Consider the following 10,124-nt stretch of genomic DNA (forward strand, 5'->3'; position numbering starts at 1 on the left):
AGATATGAGCGAGATATATGTTAAACATAAATTAGCTTATATAACCCCCTATCTTCTTAAAAGTGGATCAAGACTAGAGGCAAGCAATTATAGACCTGTTAGTCTAACATCACATATTATGAAAGTGTATGAGAGGGTAATAAAAAAGAAAATAATGAACCATTTGGTCAAAAATAATTTGTTTAACCCTGGATAGGTACGGTCCTCGGACACCCCTTAAGGGTATACTCGGACGCGAACGACCCCGACGCCAAAAAAAATTCTTGAAAAATCAGTTTTTGCAGTAACCTCCTTTTTTCTTTTCCCAAAAAAAAACTTCAACGAATGCTTAAAACAACTGTAAAGATAAATACTACTCATCTGCAGAAAAACTATTCATTATAAATATTCTAAAAAATTAAGTAGAAAAAAAAAGACCTGACATAAAAATTCATAAAAAAAGTTTATACATATATACAAATCCTTTTAGGAATTGATTCTTGAATGCTTAGGACACATCTTGATGTATTTTGGATGAAGTCAGACCCATGGAGGTGAAGATCTGAAATGAGAAAAAAAGGGTAACTTTTTTTGGCCAAAAAAAATTGTCCAAATTTCATGAATTTTTTTGGGTACCCAAATGAAATAGGAAGTGGCTAATTTTTTTAGGAAATAAACATATGTTATCCTAAAATAGAAATATGTAAAAAAATCTTCATTATTTTGTAAATTACATTTATATCAGGGGCCTATCTAAAGGTAATTTTTGAGTACTTGGAAATTTCGTAAAAAAATACATATATTTAATATATAATATGATATTTATGCAGGTAATAAATATACAAAAATATCACAAATTCTATAGGAACAAGAATATATATAGATAGGGCAGCTTACGCTTCGGATAGTCCACAAAATGGCCGCCAACCACACTGACTCAGACTCCCTAATCTGCCACTTGAAATGTAGGAAGGTATGTCAATTTCAAGGTGTTATTTACTAATCTAATTATTATTGGATATGCATAAAAATTGTATGGTGGGTTGCTGGATAATTGTCGATTATTTTACGACTATAAAATTAAAATTCTGACCCAAAAAAATTTTTTGAAGGGAAATAAAATCGAAAAAAAAAATGTAAAACAATATTTTAGCTAAAAAAAATTGATGATATTCAATCAAAAAAAGTAAACAAAATTTTCCGACAAATAAACATCTAGAGGAATCATTACTCTGTGATAGTTCCTTAGTACGTAGTAATTTTGAATGAAATTGGGAAAAAACGAAAAAATGGCAATCACCGGAAAATCGAACACATACCTATATATACGCCATATCTGGCTAAAAAAAAGATAGGCATGGGTAGCCAGATCATCTAGAAACACTTTCCAACACTATAAAAATATAAGTTTTGCGACACTACTTGCCCAATTCCTTACGGTAACATGACTAAGCAAAAAAATGCAAAACAAATAAAAGGGGCACTCGTGGAAAAATGGCCATATCTAATATACGGCATTTCAGAAAAAAAAATTTCAGCCACGTGCTAGGCAAACCATCAAGGCATATTTTCCGACAAATAAACATATAAATGAAATATTACTCTGTGATAGTTCCTTAGTACGTAGTAATTTTGAAAGAAAATGGGAAAAAACGAAAAAATGGCAATCACAGGAAAATCGAACACATACTTATATATACGCCATATCTGGCTAAAAAAAAAATAGGCATGGGTAGCCAGATCATCTAGAAACACTTTCCAACACTATAAAAATATAAGTTTTGCGACACTACTTGCCAATTCCTTACGGTAACATGACTAAGCAAAAAAAATGCAAAACAAATAAAAAGGGGCACTCGCGAAAATGCCCAACATTCTAATATACAGCATCTCAGATAAAAAAAAAAAGACATAGCCACGTGTTAGCCCAACCATCAAGGCACACTTTCTAACACATAAACATGAAAAAAAATCAATAATATACGGCAATTCCTTACTACGTAGTAAATTTTACAAATATTGAAAAAAAAACAGAATTGGCAACCGCAGTTAAATACCCAATATACCAATAACTACGTCGTATCTGACAAAAACAAAAATCACGCATGGGTAGCCAGATCATCTAGACACACTATCCAACATTAAAACAGCAAAAGTTTTACGACACTATTTCGCAATATCTTACGGAAAAATGACTTGGCAAAAAAATTAAAAAAAATTAAAAAGGGACACTCGCGGTAAAATGCCCGACATTCAATATACGACATCTCAGATAAAAAAAAAGACATGCTCGTGTTAGCCCAACCATCAAGGCACACTTTCTAACACATAAACATGAAAAAAAAAAATGAATAATATACGGCAATTCCTTACTACGTAGTTATTTTTACAATATGAAAAAAAAACTGAAATTGGTAACCGCAGTTAAATACCCAATATACCAATAACTACGTCGTATCTGACAAAAACAAAGTCCTGCATGGGTAGCCAGATCATCTAGACACACTTTCCAACACTAAACAAGCAAAAGTTTTACGACACTATTTGCAATATCTTACGGAAAAATGACTTGGCAAAAAAATGAAAAAAAATGAAAAAGGGGCACTCGCGGTAAAATGGTCCTCGTGGTGATGAACGACATTTTAACTAAAAAAAAAAACATGCACATGGTAGCCAACAATCCACCAAGACTTTCCATCAACTGATAACCTATACAAGTTGCACCATTCTACGACAATTTCATAATACGTAATAACTTTGATAATTATGCAAACTACCTCAGAAGGGTAAACTCGGACGCGAACGACCCCGACGCGTCTCAGAAATCGGGGAAGGAGTACAGCTACAGCAATGCACATCTGACACTACTAGAGCGTGTAGGGGAGACACCTCCTGCAGGTCGATCACCCACAAATCAGTCACAGGGGTGAGTCACGTGAGAAAAACCTGTTTTTTTTTGACCATCGGGGTCGCAAACGACCACCGTACCTATCCAGGGTATGGATCAACACGGTTTCGTACCTGGAAAAAGTACACAGACCAACTGATAGCTCACTATGAAAACATATACAATAATATGATAATGAAAAAGACACAGATGTGATCTATCTAGATTTTGCAAAAGCCTTTGACAAGGTAGACCATAGCATATTGGATAAAAAAATGAGAAAGCATAATATTGTGGGAAAGATAGGAAAATGGGTAAAAGAATTCCTGCAAAACAGAAAACAGATAGTGGTTGCAAATTGACGAGAATCAGATGAAGCCCAGGTAATATCTGGTGTGCTCCAAGGTACGGTATTAGCTGCACTGCTATTTGTTATTATGATCTCAGACATAGACTGTGATGTTGAAAACTCCGTAGTGAGAAGTTTCGCCGATGACACAAGAATAAGTAGAGAAATTACTTGTGATGAAGATAGGAACTCACTACAAAGAGATCTAAACAAAATATATGAATGGGCGTAGATAAATAGGATGGTATTTAACTCCGATAAATTCGAATCAATAAATTATGGAAACAGAGAAGGAATGGTGTATGCATACAAGGGACCTAATAATGAGACAATCACAAACAAGGAAGCAATTAAAGACCTTGGTGTAATTTTAAATAGGAATATGTTATGCAACGACCAAATAGCAACACTGTTGGCTAAATGTAAAGCAAAAATGGGAATGTTATTCAGACACTTTAAAACAAGAAAAGCTGAACACATGATTATGCTTTACAAAACTTATGTGCGTAGTACACTCGAGTACTGCAATGTGATATGGTACCCACACTACCAAAAGGATATTGCGCAAATAGAGAGTGTACAAAGGTGCTATACTGCTAGAATAGAAGAAGTTAAGGACCTTGATTACTGGGAAAGACTGCAATTTTTAAAACTATACAGTCTAGAAAGGAGAAGAGAACGCTACATGATAATACAAGCATGGAAGCAAATAGAAGGAATTGCTGAAAACATCATGGAGCTTAAAGTATCAGAAAGAGCAAGCAGAGGTAGATTAATAGTGCCAAAAAGCATTCCAGGTAAACTGAGAAAGGCGCACAGGACATTAATCCACTACGCACCAGCATCGATAATGCAGCGACTATTTAATGTGCTGCCAGCTCATCTAAGAAACATATCAGGAGTGAGCGTAGATGCGTTTAAAAATCAGCTCGATAAATACCTAAGATGCATCCCAGACCATCCAAGACTGGAAGATGCAAAATACACCGGAAGATGTATTAGCAACTCTCTGGTGGATATACGAGGTGCCTCACACTGAGGGACCTGGGGGAACCCAAACAAAAAATAAGGCAATAAGGCAAGGTAAGGCTCTCTCTCTCTCTCTCTCTCTCTCTCTCTCTCTCTCTCATCTTAAGATTTGCCGACGTAATTATTTACGGGGTTGCTGGATGTGGTAGTAAAAATTCGTCTCTCTCTCTCTCTTTCTCTCTCTCTCTCTCTCTCTCTCTCTCTCTCTCTCTCTCTCTCTCTCATCTTAAGATTTGCCGACCTAATTATTTACGGGGTTGCTGGATGTGGTAGTAAAAATTCGTCTCTCTCTCTCTCTCTCTCTCTCTCTCTCTCTCTCTCTCATCTTAAGATTTGCCGACGTAATTATTTACGGGGTTGCTGGATGTGGTAGTAAAAATTCGTCTCTCTCTCTCTCTCTCTCTCTCTCTCTGTCTCTCTCTCTCTCTCTCTCTCTCTCTCTTCTTAAGAGTTGCCGACGTAATTATTTACGGGGGTTGCTGGATGTGGTAGTAAAAAATTCCCCTCCTCTCTCTCTCTCTCTCTCTCTCTCTCTCTCTCTCTCTCTTCTTAAGTGTCACCGACGTAATTACCTACGGGGTTGCTGCCCGTGGTAGTAATATTTCTCTCTCTCTCTCTCTCTCTCTCTCTCTCTCTCTCTCTCTCTCTTCCCATGTGTCGCTGACGTAATAAATAACTTACTTGTTTTCTTGCTCCTGTTTAACTTCCGAGTTGGGAAAATAAAACTACATATTTAGGATTTGTGAGTGATTACTCACTGACGTAAAAAATAATATATTTCTTATATTGGTAGCCGAGTCTAAAGTTACTGATATTATATATCATTTCAAGGAGTACTAATAGAGGAAATTATCTGCTAATAAAATTTTCCATACCAATGTATATATATATATATATATATATATATATATACATATATATAAGAATAACTCAGATTCCTATAAGAATGGAAAAAATCAGGTCTTCACAATGAAAAGGAAAATATTTGAGTGAAGGAGAGCAATTACGTGCTAAACCCAGATGGATGAAGGAAGAGATAAAAGACTGTGGTAGAAGAAAAGGATTTTAGCCTTACAGTCTTGAACCATCAGACTGGATGGTAATAATAGGATTGAGAAACCTTACCTCATTGCCTTATTCTATGATTGGGTTCCCCAAGTCCCTCAGCGTGAGGCACCTCATATATCCACCAGAGAGTTGCTAATGCATCTTCTGGTGTATTTTGCATCTTCCAGTCTTGGATGGTCTAGGGAACATTTTAGGTATTTATCGTGCTTATTCTTAAACACATCTACGCTCACTCTGGTATGTTTCTTAGATGAGCTGATAACGCATTAAATAGTCGCTGCATTATCAATGCTGGTGCGTAGTGGATTAATGTCCTGTGTGCCTTCCTTAGTTTTTTGGTATAGTTTTTGGCACTATTAATCAACCTCGGCTTGCTCTTTCTGATATTTTTAGCTCAATAATGTTTTCAGTAATTCCTTCGATTTGCTTCCATGCTTGTATTATCATGTAGCGTTCTCTTCTCCTTTCTAGACTGCATAGTTTTAAAAATTGCAGTCTCTCCCAGTAGACAAGGTCCTTAACTTTTTTTTACTCTAGTAGTAAATGACCTTTGCACACTCTCTATCTGTGCAATATCCTTTTGGTAGTGTGGGTACCATATCACATGTACTCGAGTGTACTACGTACATAAATTTTGTAAAGCATAATCAGGTGTTCAGCTTTTCTGGTTTTTAAAGTGTCTGAACAGCATTCCCCTGTTTGCTTTACATTTAGCCAACAGTGTTGCTATTTGGTGGTTACATAACATATATCATTTTTAATATTACACCAAGGTCTTTAATTGCTTCCTTGTTTGTGATTGTCTCGTTATTAGGTCCCCTGTATGCATACACCATTCCTCTTTTGTTTCCATAGTTTATTGATTCGAATTTACAGGAGTTAAATACCATCCTAATTATTTCCGTCCATCCATATATTTTGTTTAGATCTCTTTGTAATGAGTTCCTATCTTCATCACAAGTAATTTCTCTAATTATTATTGTGTCATCGGCGAAACTTCTCACTACAGAGTCTTTAACATTACAGTCTATGTCTGAGATCATAATAACACACAGCAGTGCAGCTAATACCGTACCCCGATGCACGCCAGATATTATCTGATCTTCGTCTCATTTCTGGTCATTTGGATCCACTATCTGTTTTCTGTTTTGCAGAAATTCTTTTTACCCCTTATCCTATCTTTCCAATAATATTATGCTTTCTCATTTTTTCTCTAATATATTATGGTCTACATTGTCAAAGGCTTTTGCAAAATCATTTATCATATTTTTGTATATGTTTTCATAGTGTGCTATCAGTTGGGTTTGTGTACTTTTTCCGGGCACAAAACCGTGTTGACCTATAATAAATAAATTATTTATAACCAAATAATTCATTACTTTCTTTTCTATTACCCAATCATACACTTTCATAATATTTGATGTTAGACTAACAGGTCTATAATTGCTTGCCTTTAGTCTTGATCCACTTTGGAAAATAGGGGTTATATAAGTTAATTGATTTTTAACATATATCTCGTTCATATATACACTTTATTTTAGCAGTATTGCAAGCGGCTTTTTTTTAACAAAATCACTGGAACTCCATCTGGTCCGGCTGCTGATCCATTTTTTATATCGCTTATAGCCTGCACAATATCTGCTTCATTAATATCTATATTCATTATTCTCATTCACAATTCTTGGCGTGAACTCACTCTTATATTTTTCTGCTAATATGTCGCATATTTCCTTTTTTTACTCGTTAATCGTCCTTCAATTCTTAGAGGGCCTATTTCTAATCTCCCTTTTTTCGTCTTTTTTCCATGAGTAAAATACCTTGTTTTTTTTTTATTTTTTTAATATTTTCAAGTGTCCTTTATTCCAAGTCCCTTTTTTCATTTTCTTTCCATTGTGTAATCTCTGTTCTGAATTTTCTATCCTACTTTCTATTTCCATCATTTTCCATACATTTTTTTTCTTTTGCAAGCTTTTGCTTCCACTTTCTAATTTTATGAAATAAGATCCTTCTGTCTCTTGGTATGCATGTCTGATGTTTATTGTTTTTTCGGTACATATTTTTGCAAAATTTCCTCTAGTATTTTCTACAGGTGATCCACACTTACCTGTATATTATCACTTACGAATACATTTTCCCAATCTGTGTTCATTTCTTCTTTTTTTTCTGACCATTTTATATTCTTACTATTATCATTATATTTTCCATATCTTTCCCTTAGTTTTTTCTTTGTTTTATCTCTGCGTTCACTTGGTTTCGAATGGACTATTAATCCTATGACATTGTGGTCTCTAATTCCCGTGTTATACACTATTATTTCTTTAGCATAATTCACCTCATTCACAAATACTAAATTTAGGATATTGTCCTTTTTTGTTGGAATATGGTTAAATTTTTGCCTATTATGTTCTAATTGCATATCTTGAAGCTTTTCAAATTTCCTGTTATCTTCCGCGCTACTATTACTCTCTTTTTTATATGCATATATAAAACCACTTTCTTTCATCCGTTCTTTCTAACCCACTAAAGGAAAGTTATAATCTGTGGATAGAAGTATATTCCAGTCTTTATGGTTTCTACATATATCATCTATTTTTTCTATCATTATGTCAAACTCCTTTGTATTTGGGGGTCTGTAAACTACAATATTCACAATTTTTGTATATTTAAATTATACCACAATCAACTCACATTCTGTGTTGCTGTATTTTTCACAGACTTTTCCTTGATTTATGTCTCTTCCATGTATTGCCGTTCCCACTTGATTCCTTTTTGTTCTGTCTGATCTATTTGTTTGAAAACCCTTTATTTGGTCATCACTATCAGTCTCTTGAGAATACCATATTTCATTTATATTTAATATATCTATTTTTTCAATTTGGGTTAGTTCTTTTAAGAACTATATTTTCCCTTTAAAGTTACTTGTGACTAAACCGTGTGCAATCATCACTATTATGATTTGTGTTTCATCCCCATTGTTTAGTATTGGTAATAATATAGATTCTCCCATACTTCCTTCCTGTTCGGATATGATGTTCTCTTCATTTCCAGGAATTTAGTCATTAAAAAATCCAACTTTTCTATTGTATTTGTTCTTTCGCCTTCATATTTATTTTGTTTTTGTGTGTGTGTATACTTGCAATAATTCTCATATCCTCATATCTGCATCTGGCATTATAGATGCATTCTTTGTAGTTGGGTTGAAAGGCATCATATCTTGTGGCCTTTTGTGCATAGCGTTGTATATACTTGGCTTGTTTTGTTATTTCTTTTTTTTTGGTTTCATTTTTACTCTCATTTTTCTTTTCTGTTTGCTGAGTTTTCTGACTTTCATTCATGGCTGCAGGATTTATATATCGACATTTTTTGTTCAATTGCCATCCTTTTCCTTCTTTCAAGTTCTTGCATAATTTTGGATGGAGATCTCTGCATTCGTCTCCATGTCCGTCTAAATATGCACATTTACCCTGTATTTCATAATAATTACATATCTTTGAATGCTTGTAATAGCATTTTTTGCCAAATCTGCAATTCCCTCTTTTCAGTGAATTGCAGACTTTTATTCTTTTTTCTTTTTCTTGCTCTTCCCTAAAAGTATGTAGGTCCGGGTAAAGTCACTTGGGTCTATTATTTTTTTCCATCTAATAATTTATTTTTTCGTAAGTATGTTGTTGAATGGCATCATATGTTGTATCAATGTTTTTTTCTGCATCCTTACATATATACTGTTAATTTTTCTCTTCTTCTTCTTCTTCTTCTTCTTCTTCTTCTTCTTCTTCAACTATTTGCAGATTCAGTCTCGACTTAAGTATATTTTTTTATCCAGACTAAGCATGTTGAGCATGTGTTGGTACATGACATGCATCGCATTTCCTGATCAGCTGATGCGGATTAATAAAGGAATACCAAATTTTGTATGTATAGTACCATTTTGGCATTCTTTTCCCTAATGCATCAATTATCATATTCACCATATTGGACTTCTTATTATTCTTTGATGGAATGTGTTGATTGATGTAATCTTTCTTTATGAGCCTCTTTATCACCTGGATCTTCTTTGGATTTTCTTTTATTATTTTGATGATGATTTTCACAGACTAGCTCCAGTTTGATGGATCATATTGTTTCAATATGTTTGAGAATATTTTTCCGTCACACTGATCGGTGCTACTAGCGACCTTTGTTATCAAATGATACATTTCTTGTTGTGCTAACTCATGGAATTTACTCTTGCTGATTGCAGCAATGTCGCTCCGAGCTTTGCCGGTGTTATAGAGCGCAATCTTGTTCAGATTTTTAGTAATTCACAAGATAATTATCCTCTGCCGACGTTTTGTCCCCCTTTTCTGACCTTAAACTAATCACTGACTTTTCACAAAACGTGTAGCTATATTGCACCGTTAAATCTGCTTATATATGGGATCACACAATTGGACTACCTCACCACCATACAGAAACACTCACAGAGAGAGAGAGAGAGAGAGAGAGAGAGAGAGAGAGAGAGAGAGAGAGAGAGAGAGAGAGAGAGAGAGAGAGAGTTCAACATTAAAAGTGAACACTACTTATAGACACAGTTTAAAGGAAGATTATGAATATTTTGAGAAATATAAGAGAATTCATCGGTAGATCCATTTCCATTTCCTAAAATTCCTGATATTCCACTGTGAAAACTTTAATACTTTTTCCCAATAAAATCTGGCAATCCTTCAATTTGTTTAATTTTATCTATTAAGGAAAATCTCTCTCTCTCTCTCTCTCTCTCTCTCTCTCTCTCTCTCTCTCTCTAAGGAAATCACTAATTAATTGTTGGCCAAG

The sequence above is a fragment of the Palaemon carinicauda genome, chromosome 6 (genome assembly GCF_036898095.1).
Source record: "Palaemon carinicauda isolate YSFRI2023 chromosome 6, ASM3689809v2, whole genome shotgun sequence".
Lineage (NCBI taxonomy): Eukaryota > Metazoa > Arthropoda > Malacostraca > Decapoda > Palaemonidae > Palaemon > Palaemon carinicauda.